Raw genomic sequence first — 16,236 nt, 5'->3', positions numbered from 1 at the left:
TGAAGACGAACACAGCAGGCAACTCCATGGAAAGGAGATTGAAAAGCACAAGTTAGTGATGGAGACGAGAAAACATCCAAGTGAGTGAATATCCGCTACACTCAGTCATGAAGAGATGGAAGGAGTGAGGCCGAGCTGGTTCACCTGACAGTTACCTGTCATCGTTCAAGGCATGAGAGTTGGGAGGAAGAAGACAAAACTTGACTGCAGGAAAATGGAAGAGAATGAAAAGAACAGGGCTTGTGAAAAAAGGAACCTGTATGAGGAATTTTAATAGAAAAGTCATTTTGAACCCAAGACTGTTGTAGGGCAATTGTGTCAGAGATTTGTTGGGCCAACCAAGAAACTAAATCCACCTGTGTCTTTGAATAGCATGTTGTGTTTCTGTTAATGTCATCAGCTTGATGGATGCCCTATCCAGGGTGACTGGTGCCCATTGCTACCTACGCATATATTTCATTAAATGTTATCCTGTCATTCACTTTCATATCTGCTTATCCTGAACATATTCATGTATGTGGCCAGTGGAAAAAGTCAAGTATTGCCTTTTCATTTCTGTGGTTGTATGTATCACTGCATAGTTAACAATCATCTAGTCATCTCCACGTCCTAAAATGAGATACATGTGTTGTCAAGTGACAAATAATAGGTAGTATTTTATCATTTTTTTAATCATTGCAAGTGACAATATTAGACAGAAATGAAAGGCACTTTATGATAGATAGATAGATAGATAGATAGATAGATAGATAGATAGATAGATAGATAGATAGATAGATAGATAGATAGATAGATAGATAGATATGAAAGGTACTATATGATACATAGATAGATAGATAGATAGATAGATAGATAGATAGATAGATAGATAGATAGATAGATAGATAGATAGATAGATAGATATGAAAGGCACTATAGATAGATAGATAGATAGATAGATAGATAGATAGATAGATACCCGGTGTTGGCACCCATTATGGCACACTGAGGTATAATCCTTCAGACAGACACAACACCTAAACTGGGCTCATGCTGGGACAGTCCATCTGGAGACTGAGCACATTCGGTGAATCAGGAGCCTCATCTTTAATATCACAATCTGGAGACTCTGCATTTAATGTATAAAAACATTGAAGGGCAAGCAGCAAAGATTACAGCTATACCTGGCAAGCAGCTCAAACACACCCAGCGAGAGCCCACATCTTCCCTCAGAAGCCGACTAATGACATGCTTTAAACATGCCGGCCACTGTTATTAGCAGCCTTCTGTAAATATAGCCCAGGACATTCCACAGTAGAGAAGCATTGACATGTACAGTCAGAGCCACACAGCCGTATATCTGGACTACCTCTGGAGTCATTCATCAGCCATACTTGGGAAAGGTGAGGATTTCTTTGTAACACATTTTTTTTCTTGTTGATTAATATTATCCTTGCACTATGTATGCAGAAGCACTGAATAAACTCATCTCCTTTACTTCTAGATATTAGACAAGGCAACTGACAATCAGGAAGACTTTCATCAAACTACACAAAGAAAACTTAAAGTGCTGCAGGGGTGAGCCGAGCTGATAAAGCACAATCCTGCTTAAACCGTTTCAAGTCTCCTTCGTTTCATAAGCACCAGCACCTAAAGGTGTTCAGAGGTCTGCTGCTATATATGCATCACAGAGAGAAACTACTTAATAAATTATTTTCTGACAGCATGCTAAATTACGAACACATTAGCACATGTGCCTAACTATGTATATTGGACAGAAATTATGTGATCCTTATTTCTTTAAATAAGGGAGCACAGTGGTGCTGTCGTAGTGCTGCTTCCTTACAGGAAGAAGACCAGAGTTTGCATCCAGGGTCCCTCCCGCATGGAGTTTGCATGTTTTCATTGCGTCTGTGTGAGTTTCCTCCCACTGTCCAAAAACATGCAGGTTAGGTGAATTGGCAAATTGGCAATGCTAAATTATGTGTGTATCCACCCTGTGATGGACTGGCTCCCTGTCCAGAACTTGTTGTGGCAGACTCCAGCTCCATGATGACCCTGCTTAGGATGAAGTAAATTAAAAAATGGACACACTATATATATATATATATATATATCTACAGTATACAGTATATACAGTATAAAAGCCAAATACCTCTGACTTACTCATCATGAAATCACCTGAACCATGAGGACTTGGGACTTGAAATTTGGAATGTAGGTTACCCTTTTAGCCCATAGGTGCTCACTAAGAAACGGTTTTAAAAATTTCATGGTCCAAGCGTGAAATTTCTTATAGCTTTTTTAGACCCGTCTGTATGTCTGTCCGCTTTTCACGATAGAACTACTTAATGGTAGTCACTGATTAACTGATTAATTTAGATTGGGTGTCTTTCTATAATTTGCTTGAACATTCCGTTGATTTTGCAACTTTCTCATCACGCTAAAGTTTTCATAGTTCGCTTGTAGTAGGGATATATTAGCGCGAATCCGACAGAGACTCATCAGGCTGCAGTGCCCTTCTCACTCACGCGTCTGCCTCGGGGTGTAACCTTAGCTCCGCTTAGTTAGCGAACGAGAGAACTACTTAATGGAGTTAGATCTTTTTTTTTTTTATAATTTGCTTGAACATTCCGGTTGATTTTGCGACTTCTCTCATTGCGCTAAGAATCATAGTTCACTTGCAGAAGCGATATATTCACGCTAATCTGAGACAGAGGCTGTGGGCCGTGGAGATGGGGAAGAGTAACGTCAGGAGTAGAGAGCCGGGCAGGACCATCCTTACAGTCCTGTTTCATTAATATGTGGGAGAAGCCACGGAGGATAGCTAGTACTGTATATACGGTATATATAGTGAACCACTGGGGCGCGTACAGCAGCCCTAACCCCAACACAGACAGGCTGAGACACAAGTTTGCCACACAGCACACAGTTTGTGTCTTTCAATTATAAACGTCGGTATACTACATAACCTGACAGGCACACGTCACATATACTGTCCTACATGTGCCCTGCATTTCCCCGCGGCTCCACCCGCGTCGTAGTGAAATAGGACAAACTTTAAAAATCAATAAACAAAAAGGTATCACTAGCTAAGTGGAGGCAAGGTACGCTCCAAAATGCACTCGAACGGAGGCTGGCGCATGAGTGAGGAGGACCCTGCCCGGCTCCCTACTCCTGACGGCCCACATCCTCTCTCTTGGATTAGTGTAAATATATCACTCCTGCAAGCAAACTATGATTCTTAGCATGATGAGAGAATTCGCAAAATCAATCGGAATGTTCAAGCAAATTCTAGAAAAAAAAAGACCTAAATCCATCAAGTAGTTCTCTCGTTCACTAGCTAAGCGGATATAAGATACGCCCCGAGGCTGACGCGTGAGTGAGGAGGGCTGCACTCTCCTCCCCTCGGCCCACTGCGTGTCTCACAGATTCTCACAAATAAGTTGGTATCTGTGAGCAAACTATGATACTTCCTCTTAGGCTTTGTTGCTTCCACACTCTTCTTGGATGTCATATTTAATAGAAAGGAGTTATATACACTCACCTAAAGGATTATTAGGAACACCTGTTCAATTTCTCATTAATGCAATTATCTAATCAACCAATCACATGGCAGTTGCTTCAATGCATTTAGGGGTGTGGTCCTGGTCAAGACAATCTCCTGAACTCCAAACTGAATGTCAGAATGGGACAGAAAGGTGATTTAAGCAATTTGGAGCGTGGCATGGTTGTTGGTGCCAGATGGGCCGGTCTGAGTATTTCACAATCTGCTCAGTTACTGGGATTTTCACACACAACCATTTCTAGGGTTTACAAAGAATGGTGTGAAAAGGGAAAAACATCCAGTATGCGGCAGTCCTGTGGGCGAAAATGCCTTGTTGATGCTAGAGGTCAGAGGAGAATGGGCCGACTGATTCAAGCTGATAGAAGAGCAACTTTGACTGAAATAACCACTCGATACAACCGAGGTATGCAGCAAAGCATTTGTGAAGCCACAACACGCACAACCTTGAGGCGGATGGGCTACAACAGCAGAAGACCCCACCGGGTACCACTCATCTCCACTACAAATAGGAAAAAGAGGCTACAATTTGCACGAGCTCACCAAAATTGGACAGTTGAAGACTGGAAAATTGTTGCCTGGTCTGATGAGTCTCGATTTCTGTTGACACATTCAAATGGTTGAGTCAGAATTTGGCGTAAACAGAATGAGAACATGGATCCATCATGCCTTGTTACCACTGTGCAGGCTGGTGGTGGTGGTGTAATGGTGTGGGGGATGTTTTCTTGGCACACTTTAGGCCCCTTAGTGCCAATTGGGCATCGCTTAAATGCCACGGGCTACCTGAGCATTGTTTCTGACCATGTCCATCCCTTCATGACCACCATGTACCCATCCTCTGATGGCTACTTCCAGCAGGATAATGCACCATGTCACAAAGCTTGAATCATTTCAAATTGGTTTCTTGAACATGACAATGAGTTCACTGTACTAAAATGGCCCCCACAGTCACCAGATCTCAACCCAATAAATAGATCATGATCAATAGATGTGGTGGAACGGGAGCTTCGTGCCCTGGATGTGCATCCCACAAATCTCCATCAACTGCAAGATGCTATCCTATCAATATGGGCATCGTTTAACTGCCACGGGCTACCTGAGCATTGTTTCTGACCATGTCCATCCCTTCATGACCACCATGTACCCATCCTCTGATGGCTACTTCCAGCAGGATAATGCACCATGTCACAAAGCTTGAATCATTTCAAATTGGTTTCTTGAACATGACAATGAGTTCACTGCACTAAAATGGCCCCCACAGTCACCAGATCTCAACCCAATAGATCATGATCAATAGATGTGGTGGAACGGGAGCTTCGTGCCCTGGATGTGCATCCCACAAATCTCCATCAACTGCAAGATGCTATCCTATCAATATGGGCATCGTTTAACTGCCACGGGCTACCTGAGCATTGTTTCTGACCATGTCCATCCCTTCATGACCACCATGTACCCATCCTCTGATGGCTACTTCCAGCAGGATAATGCACCATGTCACAAAGCTTGAATCATTTCAAATTGGTTTCTTGAACATGACAATGAGTTCACTGCACTAAAATGGCCCCCACAGTCACCAGATCTCAACCCAATAGATCATGATCAATAGATGTGGTGGAACGGGAGCTTCGTGCCCTGGATGTGCATCCCACAAATCTCCATCAACTGCAAGATGCTATCCTATCAATATGGGTCAACATTTCTAAAGAATGCTTTCAGCACCTTGTTGAATCAATGCCACGTAGAATTAAGGCAGTTCTGAAGGCGAAAGGGGGTCAAACATCGTATTAGTATGGTGTTCCTAATAATCCTTTAGGTGAGTGTATACGAGGTGAGACACAAAAATAATCGGACTGGGCTTGGGGCTTTCCAGGAAAACTGTCTGGAGGTCAGCTGGACGTGAATCAAAGAACTACAGTATATCCCCTCCTACACGCCCTCTCAAACCGCCAACCGGCTAGGTATCTCCTACGAATAGCCAGCCCAGTCAGTATTTGTACAACAATCGCTACACAAGTTGCCGCGATAATGTTGGGTGAAAAAAACTCAACAGCGAATCAACATTTCATGAATTTTCTCTTTTTCCGTAAAGAAGTTTTTGACTGACAAAAGCATTCCTGTCCTCGATTATCCTCCCTATTCGCCCGTTTTAGCTCCCTGTGATTTTTATTTGTTCCCAAAAACCAAAAGTGACCTTAAGGGGTCACATTTTTCTTTAATGAATGAAGTGAAGACAGAAACGGCAAGCCTGTTGAAGAGCTTCCAGCAAGAAGCCTTCCAGCACTGTTTCTATCGATGGAAGATATGTATGGAGTGGTGTTGAGCTCGGGAGGAGGCGTAGATAGAAGGTGGTAATGTTTAGAATGCTGGAATTCATCGATAATTTCTTTTTTATCAATCCGGTTATTTTTGTGTCTCACCTCGTATATAGACATACTAGCCGTCCACCCATATAGTAGTGAAACAGGACAAATTTTAAAAATGAATAAACAAAAAGGTATCGCTAGCTAAGTGGAGGAAAGTTACACTCCAAAACACAGAGAAAGACCGACTCCCCACTCCTGACGTCACGCTTCCCCCTCCCCTCGCCCACAGCCTCTGTCTCGGATTAGCGCAAATATATCGCTCCTGCAAGCGAACTATGATTCTTAGCACGATGAGAGAAGTCGCAAAATCAACCGGAATGTTCAAGCAAATTCTAGAAAAAAAATAACGATCTAAATCCATGAAGTAGTTCTCTCCTGAAAAGTTGACAGGCATACAGACAGATAGACGTCGGATTTTATATAATGAGAGATGTTCGGTTAACCTGTTCACATTACACTTTGTATTGTAAATCTTTATGCTGTTGTAAGTGACTATATTAACATATCCTACTAATCATGTGACAATTCCAATTTTGAGTCCTCTCGCAAGTCACTACTTATTAAAATAATCTCCTGTCTTACTGTATCGGGTGATGTTCTTCTCTCCCTCGTCATCGTTTCAGTAATGCTTTTATTCTTGTGAAATTTTCGAAAGCACAATTTGCTACTTTCATATTACTTTGCAGAGATCTGTTTTCACTTTGACATTTGATCAATGTCAAAAACAAAAGCCAAATGAAATCCATCGAGATTCACTGTCGTGTAACAATAAAATATGAAAACTTCTAATGTGGTCAATACTTCCTTTAGGGCTCTGCAAGTAAGCACAGTGACGTCTGGCAGTTTTGTCTTTCAGTGGAGACAAACGGCTATCATGCAAGGAACGCAAATAAGGTGAGTTTAGCACTTGCTGGGTGGGATTTGGCCATGTAGATATGAGAACTATACAGGTAGTATCCATTATGACCAAAATGAGTGGAGGTGGAAAAAACAAGAACAATAAAACGAGCCTCGCAGTAACAGAAACGACCAGTTGGTTTGGTGGATTGCAGAGTGGAGGAGTGTGGCAGGAAGTGTTCAAGAAGCAGACAAAAGAAGACAAAAGACGCTGACGGAGAAGTGCAAAGCCATTTAAGGTGGAACGGATCTACGAGTTTTTTCGTAGGCTCTGGTAATTCTAGTGTTAACTGCCAGAGCAGTGGGATTTGGTGTCTCCCGAGTCCTTTGAACACGGGCGAATCTCAGAGCCATTAACGACAGGAGTTTGTAGGGAATGTAACCCGAGAAAACGAATTTCAATAAGTGGTCCCACAGTTCCAATCCATTCTTCTGTCCTTACTATGTATGAGGGCGAGTCAAATTAAATCTTTAAAATTATGACAGAAATTCTAAACACCATGCCATTGTCATGAAAGTTGGCAACAACGTCATTAGAAGAGTCCAGCAGCACAGTGGAGATGAGCTAGTATAAGGGCTGCAGCATTTGAATTTATGTTGGCGTGTTTCAACTTATGAATGTCTACTGATAAGTAACGCTAAACATCGATAGAGCACATTACTTTTATGAAAATTTCATATCGTGGGACTATTGAACTGTAAAGTCTGAATTGTAATATGAATTGTTATCGTCAGAGAAGCGAATGTTCTCAGGCCTAGTAAACACAATGACAACCAACTGCTGCTCTTCACCGACTCTTAAATCCCATCCTCCCCACTGAACTTCACCCCCCCCAACCAGGACCATTCCACAGTCACACCTCTGAGACCATTATTTACCATGGGATATGGGGTTGACCACCCAGTCATTTGAAGATCAAATACTAAGCCCCAAGTAATCTCGCCCAACTGTTTGTCTAACTAATGTATACATCACAGAAGCATTGTATGTGCCTGTTGAATAGGCAGCACTGTATAGATAGTTAGATTTATTCATTTCCCACGGCTTCCAAGAAGCTAGGTCATGGGGGCTACAGTCTTAGCAGTAAGGCCCATAGGTCCTTTTCCCCAGCCACACTTGCCAAATCATACTGGGGACCCTAAGGTGTTCCTAGCCCATTTTAAAGAAATAATCCTCCCAGCAAGCCCAGGGTCTCCTCCCAGGTGGTCGGGATGGTAAAGCCTCCACAGGGAGGCATCCAGGAGGCATCTGTACAGATGCCTGAACCACCTCAACTGGCTCCACTCAATGAGGAGGGTCAGCGGCTCTACTCTCTACTCTGTCTGAGCTTCTCAATCTATCATTAAGGGACAGCTCAGCCACCCTGCAGGGAAAGCTCAATTTGTCCTCTTGTACCTGCAATCTCATTTTTTCAGTCATCACCCATAGCTCATGACCACAGGTGAGGGCAGGGATGTAGACTGACTGGTAAATTTGAGAGCTTCGCCTTCTGACTCAGCTTTTCCTTTAACACTACGGTTTGGTATAGCGGCCAAATAACTGCTCTCACCACCCCAATTCATCTGTCAATTTCACCAAGGGATGGATAGATAGATAGATAGATAGATAGATAGATAGATAGATAGATAGATAGATAGATAGATAGATAGATAGATAGATAGATAGATTTTGTGAAAGAGGCTGATGGACTATGACGAGTCATATTAGCCTGGGGATGGCATTAGTGATGAATCACCAGAAGCATGACCTTACATTCCATCACTCAAATGAGCAGCTTCAGTGCCAGCTGTAGGTGAGACCATAAAAACACCAAAAACTAGATGGACAACAAGCACCTACAAGAGCACTGTGAAAGAGCAAGAATCCATTGGGTTGGCACCAGGGAGTGCAACGCAATGGTCAAATATATACACGTATATCTGTAGAAGGTAACAGCATCAACTCTGGCATCACGGCTGAAAGCAGGAAACAAGAACGGCATCAGTGTCGAGTCAGCAAGAAGAAACAGTATGAGTTGGCATTCCATTATTCAAATGAACAGCTTCAGCGCCAACAGTGAGAGAAACAAATAAAATGGGAAAACCTGCCACAGTAACATAATTACAATTCTGGCTTGGCAAAGCAAGCAGTCCCTGCAAAGATGAAGAACTACCTACAGTAAATGAGCAAAAATACATCAGGGCAAAAGTACAGTAGGTCTGACAAGCAATGTATACTTCAAAATATATAGTACTGTATGTGTATATGGACAGTATAGATAGATAGATAGATAGATAGATAGATAGATAGATAGATAGATAGATAGATAGATAGATAGATAGATAGATAGATAGATATGAAAGGCACTATATAATGATAGATAGATAGATAGATAGATAGATAGATAGATAGATAGATAGATAGATAGATAGATAGATAGATATGAAAGGCACTATATAATGATAGATAGATAGATAGATAGATAGATAGATAGATAGATAGATAGATAGATAGATAGATAGATAGATAGATATGAAAGGCACTATATGATAGATAGATAGATAGATAGATAGATAGATAGATAGATAGATAGATAGAGTGCGAGTTTGCTCTCTAATGAGTTGGTGTCCTGTCAGTGAGGTGTATTCAGCAGTAATTGCCTGCTTTTGGTCTTTAATCACCATCATGCGTCTCTTTATTTTGTGCTAGTATTAATTGGGGTGCCCCAGTTGGGACTCCAGCTTACTTGTGGACTTCCATGGGAACCCTGAATACAATGAGGACTGATTGTGAGGTCTGAGGTCATTGATGTTAGGTAGAATGCCTAGAGGGGGCTGGGTGGTCTCGTGGCCTTGGAGCCACTGCAGATTTTATTTTTCTCTCCAGCTGTCTGTATTTTTTTTTCTGTCCTCCCTGGCCATTGGACCTTACTTTTATTCTATGTTACTTAGTGTTCCCTAATTTTACTTCTTATTTATTTTGTCTTTTTTCATTATGTAAAGCACTTTGAGCTACATTACTTGTATAAAACTCAGTCAGTCTGTCAGTCATTTTCCAACCCACTATATCGAGGGGCAAACCCTGGGCAGGGCGCCAGTCCACCGCAGGGCACACACACACACACACAATAAGCACACACTAGGGACAATTTAGGATCACCAATGCACCTAACCTGCATGTCTTTGGACTGTGGGAGGAAACCCACGCAGACACGGGGAGAACATGCAAACTCCACGCAGGGAGGACCCGGGAAGCAAACCTGGGTCTCCTAACTATGAGGCTTGTATGAAAATGTGCTATAGAAATATATGGTGTTGTTGCTTTTTTTTTTTTTTTTGTGTGTGATCATTTTGTTTAAAACTGCCTTGGAATTAAAGGGGGGTTAGGTAACCTGTCTGACATGTCAACACTTCTCTGAGTTCAACAAAAACACCACACATAAATGTCTGGTTTGGATAACAGAGAGTCGCTGCTATCAGTAACAGTCCTTTAGGTAGCAGTAAGATGGTCAGACCTGCCCAGATGTACCACAAGCTTACATTTAAAAACATCACTAGATGAGTACGGCAGGTCCAGCGTGCCGTGTCCATAAAACCAGTTGCCTGATTAAAGACACCAGCATTCAGAATGACTCATCATTAGAGTGTTGCCAGTGGAGTGAATCATTTCTGTTGCTGACTTTAAAAACAGAGAGAGAGAGACAGAGAGAGCTTAAGAAGATCTGCAGAGCAGAATGGCAGAAAATCCCTAAGTCCGGGTGTGTGGAGCTGGTTACATCAAACCCCAGAAGATTCCAGGCAGGAATCACTGCCAAAGGGGCATCAGTGGAGTGCTGAGTAAAGGGTCTGAATAGTTGTGTAGCACTGCCACATAATTTTATTTGCTGGATAATCTTTTGTCTGCGTTGGGCTGGCGTCCTGCCCAGGGTTTGTTTCCTGCCTTGTGCCCTGGGTTGGCTGGGATTGGCTCCGGCAGACCCCCGTGACCCTGTAGTTAGAATATAGCGGATTGGATAATGGATGGATGGATGGATGGATAGTTAATGTAATCTTTCGGTGCCGCAGTAAGGGGCTCCGAAGGCAGTTTGGGGTTGACGTGCAATCCGTATTTAACCCATCACTGTAAACAAGGTGAATCTCACGGCCGCTACACTTGTGCTAATGAGCTATATTAGTATTTCATTTGTAATAAATTTGAGAAAAATCCTAAAATCCGGTTTTTGCTTTGTTGTTCAGAGGTAGTGTGATGAGGGAAAAAAATTCACTAAAAAGATTTGCACATATGGGCGACACGGTGGCGCAGTGGTAGCGCTGCTGCCTCGCAGTATGGAGACAATAAAAAAAGCAACAACATTTATTTCTATAGCACATTTTCTTACAAGCCTCGCAGTTAGATGACCCAGGTTCGCTTCCCAGGTCCTCCTTGCGTGTGGAGTTTGCATTTTCTCCCTGTGTCTGCGTGGCTTTCCTCCCACAGTCCAAAGACATGCAGGTTAGGTGAATTGGCAATCCTACATGGTTCCTAGTGTGTGCTTGGTGGGTGTGTGCCCTGCGGCGAACTGGCGCCCTGCCTGGGGTTTGTTTCCTGCTTTGTGCCCTGTGTTGGCTGGGATTGGCTCCAGCAGACCCCTGTGACCCTGTAGGTTGCACAATGACTGACTGACTGACTGATTTTCACACAAGGCTAACAAAATGTGAAAAAGTGACGGGGTCTGAATACTCTCCGAGTCCCCTGTATAGTGTATAGACATAACCACACAGACAAATACAATAAATATAGAGTATGTGCAGGTGTAGCTCAATCCTGTATAACTTCACTGATTGACTTGTACACGACAAAGAAGCATCATACAGTGTATAGTTTACAGTAAATCAGAACTGCAGGCATCATCCATTTATTTTCACCAACTTCATCCAAATAATGGGCACAGACAGTTAGGACCAATGCCAGCAGACGTTAAACATGTGTGTTTAATGACACATAACAACCAGAGCACGCGTAGAAACTGTAGAAACGGAGTACAGTGTGCAAGAATGCGACTGAATGTCGACTCGTTCACTAACGGCGAGTCAAACCTGGGTTGGGGGGGGGGCTTCTGCACCACCACAGACGCCTTGAAGTAAAACAGCTGAAGTCTCAAGGAGAGCAGGGCCAGTCCAAACTGTACGGCGCACACACTGCAGACTTCACTTAATGAGTGCGTGATCAACATTAAGCACTACAAAGGCGCAGGGGAAAACGCTGTGTCAGCAAAACGACAAAATAGGTAACAGTTAATTTGAGGCTGGAAAAAAGGAACGTTAGAAGTAAACCATGCTGGCCTCATTGAACTTATGAGTCTTCATCAGCTGTAACGCATCTGTTGAAAGTTTAATGGCTGAAATGTTGTTTTCTTTTCATTTGTCAGTCCATAGTTAACCTTTGCCAGTTTTGTGCACACCTATGCCATCATTCATTTATTTTCTAAACTGCTCATTTAGGCTTCAGGGTCATAGGAAGACAAGGCCTATCCTAGCAGCACTGGGTGCAAGAATCAGGGTCACCATTGGATAAGGTGCCAGTCCTCCCAAAGGCACACTTGTGCCCACACAGATATTCATTTACACAAGGCTAGTTTACATTTGCCCATATGTTTGTGGGATGTGAGACAAAAAAAAATGGGTGTACTGTGAGGAAAACCGTTAAAGCTGTGGGCATTGCCCACGTAGAGTGCTGAACCCAGGATTCCGGCATTAGAAATACACACTTACTTATTTGGCTGGCGCCTTTATCCAAGACGACTTACAACATTTGCGATACGATTGGTTACATTTCTTTGGTTTTTCCAATCAGAATACCGGCAGGTGTAGTGACTTGCTCATGGTCGCACTAGTGTCAGTAGCAGGATTTCATGCCACAACTTCAGGGTCTGAAGTCAAAAGCCTTAACCACTACACCATATAGCCTGAAGCAAATAGCCATTCCTTTTCACAACTGGGCCTGAACCCTGATCAACAGCTTAGATAGATAGATAGATAGACAGACAGACAGACAGATAGATAGATAGATAGATAGATAGATAGATAGATAGATAGATAGATAGATAGATAGATAGATAGATAGATAGATAGATAGATAGATAGATAGATAGATAGATAGATAGATACTTATGGAGTCAACGACTACCCAATGCTCCACAAAAAAACAACATTTTACTAAGTGTGAATTAAAATGATGCAAACAAAACAAGCCATTTAATCTAGACAGACAGACAGACAGACAGACAGACAGACAGACAGACAGATAGATAGATAGATAGATAGATAGATAGATAGATAGATAGATAGATAGATAGGAAAGACACTATATAATAGATAGATAGATAGATAGATAGATAGATAGATAGATAGATAGATAGATAGATAGATAGATAGATACTTGGGAAACTGCCACTGTCACCTAATTCTTCTCCTCTCTCGCCGACTGAACCAGAAGTCCACACATTTGATGACACTTGTTTGGTTATTATCTTACGATATATATATATATATATATATATATATATATATATATATATATATAAAATGTTAAGGTTTGTCCAACTGTCACACGATTATTCACAAATTCCCGGGACTAGAATAATAACAGAAAGATAAAGAATAGCAGTGACATCTGCCAAGCATCAAGCACATCGCAGACGGTGATTAAATGATGAAGATAAGAAAGAACAAATATAGGCAAGATGCTGAAGTATATAGACTAGCAAAAAAGCATTTGGAATATACAATTTTAAGTGGCATCAACTTGGTGGCCATTAAGTACAAAGTATACACATGTTCAGAATTTATAATTAAGTGTTAAGTATTGTGTTTATCATTCATCAGACTTTAATAAATGTAAATTAAGGAGGGCAAAGTAACCTGTGGACGTTTATTTATGGCAACGTGATAGTGAAACCAAGTACTAACCACCACAACGACAGAAAGAAGAAGAAGTGACATCTGCTGAGTGTCAAGCACACCACACAAGGCAATTACGCGACAAAGAACATGAAAGAATAAGACAGGGTACTTGAGCACTGAAACAAGCAAGAAGTAATCCTGAATATGGCCGGATAGGTTTTTAGAAATTCAAAAACTTTCAGGTGGCTACTTCCCTGGTGCTCAGAAGTTTATTGTAATAAGAACATGGTCTCTGCAAGCCCATCTATTGATAATCAAACAAGGCACACTATATACATGTTCAGAATTCAAAATGTAGTGTACATATTATGTTTAATGATCATTAGACTTTACTGAATGTAAATTAAGGATGACAAAGTGACCTGTGGTTGTGAGTTTATGGTAAAGTGATTAAAAAACAGGTGATTACCACAATGGCAGAAAGAAGAACAAGAGTGGTGACATCTGCTGAGTGTAAAGCAAATTGCAGAAGGTGATTAAATGAAGAGCGAAAAAAGGATGAGACGACAAGATACTGAAGCACATAGACAAGCAAGAAGGTAACCTGAATGTGAAGCTTTTGAGCAGAAATCCATTGGAAAGCATTGCTTTTTACATCCGTACTTTGATTAAAAGTTAAAAGAAAGTGCAAGGTGGAGAGTGCGAGGCAGGTATAACAGGCAATAACATTGTATAATGTTAACGTTTACCACAACCGGGTGGAATTGAAGAGTCCCATATAGAAGCTGTATACTATATTTTCATGATGAAAGCAAAAGAATGTGTTGACAAAATAGAAAAACCCTGCTTGCTCTGGCTGGACCACCAAAAGTAATATAATTACATGATGCCTTGAGGAGTAACTAGGCAGAAAAAAAAAAGTGCTGCGAACCCCTGCTGACATAACCTTATTGCTGGTCATGTGACAACATGAGCGTCTTATATTTATTTGCATTTTATTTCAAGACTGTCCCTCCGCTTGTTTCACCAATAATATACAAGTGTGTAGGTAGGCTTGTGTAGTGAGTGGCATTGTTGCCCTCATTTGATACTTTATCACGGGAGACCTTTGTGTTAAGTTATCGAGTTCTCACTGTGCCTTTGTGGAGTTTCTCTCAAGGAACCCCAAACACAGGTGGTCGGGTTAATTGGCAGGAAGTTTCAAATTATTCGAAGTGTGTCTTTGTGGGAGTCTGACTGGTGACAGACTGGCATTCTGTCCACAGCTTTCTTTTGTTTGTTAAGAGGTTTTCTGTGTATCCAGAAGCAGGATCACCAAGGATGTGAAGGGAATGAATATTTAATCCACATCTTTGGATAACGTAAGGAAAACGGTGAAATTAAAATAAGAACGGGGTGGACGTTTTATTATTTGTCTCCATTAGCTAGTCCACTATGTGTGAATAACTCGAGCCTGTTGTGCATCGATTCCCTAACACTTTATGCACGTTAAGCACACACACATTCGCACATACAAAGTACTTGGTAACAAGCCGCTAAATGCAGACGACCTTGCAGTCGCGATCGCACATCTCTGTTGCCGTTTAGGTCGCATAGACATTCAAAACCGAGTTAGGACATTCCTCGACTCTCTAAACCTCCCTCAATCTAATAGTGGGGTCCATTCTGTCCTCCTGAAATTAATCCACGTGACGCCACAGGTGCAGCGATGCCTGCTCGCCACTTTCCGCGCGTTGTCACTGCGCTTCGCACTTTTCCCACGCGGGTGACTGACAACAAGCGCAACGCCAAAGTCACACCAGCTGCTCCTCTCGAACGGTCACGCTCGCTAGCTCGTTCGCAGGAATGCGGACCGCACTGGAGGACACGCTCCTACCACGTCGCCTTCTTTACGTGTCTTTTCATCTTTTTCTTTCTTTGCGGCGGGGTTCGTCTCCTCGCGAGTTCTGTACGCTTGGTGCACGAGCGGTGATCTCCTGCTATGCCAATGCTTAACAAAAGAAAAAGTTCAAGCGTCACGGCAAGTGCCCTGCGACACTCAGAGTCGCCCCTCTGCCACACGGCATTACCTCTTAGCTCACGCTCCTCTCATGTCCCACGGAATCCTTCCCGTCTTCATATCCCTCCAGCCGGGCGGTTGCGCCACGCACTCTACCTCCCAGAAAAAGTTCCCGAGAAGGGAAGGTAGCGCGTCGGCGCTCATTCAGCGCTCCAAGGCTCGGATTACGCGCGCGCGCACACACGCATCCACAAAGGATATTGCATCATGACCGCCCCCTGCACCCCCAGCTGCACAGCTCTTTTAACTCTTTACTTTTACTCCGCTCTCTCACCTACTCTCCCTCTCTCTCTCTCTCTCTCTCTCTCTCTCTCCCCCTCCTCTACGGTTCTTTTGTTATTTGATCGCGCGGAGGGAGGGCTGGAGAGCAGAGAGTCGCACGCCTGTTCACTGGCCATGAGAGGCGGGGAGCCAGCGCAAGAATGCCAGCCGGTGTCTCTCCTCACAACGATGAGCAACTTCTGTGGCTTCTGATTCAGGACTCGTACTTTTTCACCAGCTTCATCAACATT

The 16,236-nt window shown here is 42.6% G+C and overlaps 1 protein-coding gene across 3 annotated transcripts in view; it reads right to left on the bottom strand.

Annotated features, from left to right (window-relative positions):
• The window catches only part of plekhh1 (pleckstrin homology domain containing, family H (with MyTH4 domain) member 1), a 158,000-nt gene extending 142,099 nt beyond the window's left edge, over positions 1-15,901 (bottom strand). For all 3 annotated transcript variants that reach the window (XM_039741703.1, XM_039741704.1, XM_039741705.1), the window contains exon 1: positions 15,735-15,901. The gene's annotated coding sequence lies outside the window, so the exon portion shown is untranslated. The remainder of the gene's footprint in view (positions 1-15,734) is intronic.
• Positions 15,902-16,236: the final 335 nt, after the last annotated feature.

This window comes from Polypterus senegalus, chromosome 18 (genome assembly GCF_016835505.1).
Source record: "Polypterus senegalus isolate Bchr_013 chromosome 18, ASM1683550v1, whole genome shotgun sequence".
NCBI classification, from domain to species: Eukaryota; Metazoa; Chordata; class Cladistia; order Polypteriformes; family Polypteridae; genus Polypterus; species Polypterus senegalus.
The sequence above is the reverse complement of the archived record's forward strand: the minus strand, read 5'-3'. Positions and strand labels throughout refer to the sequence as shown.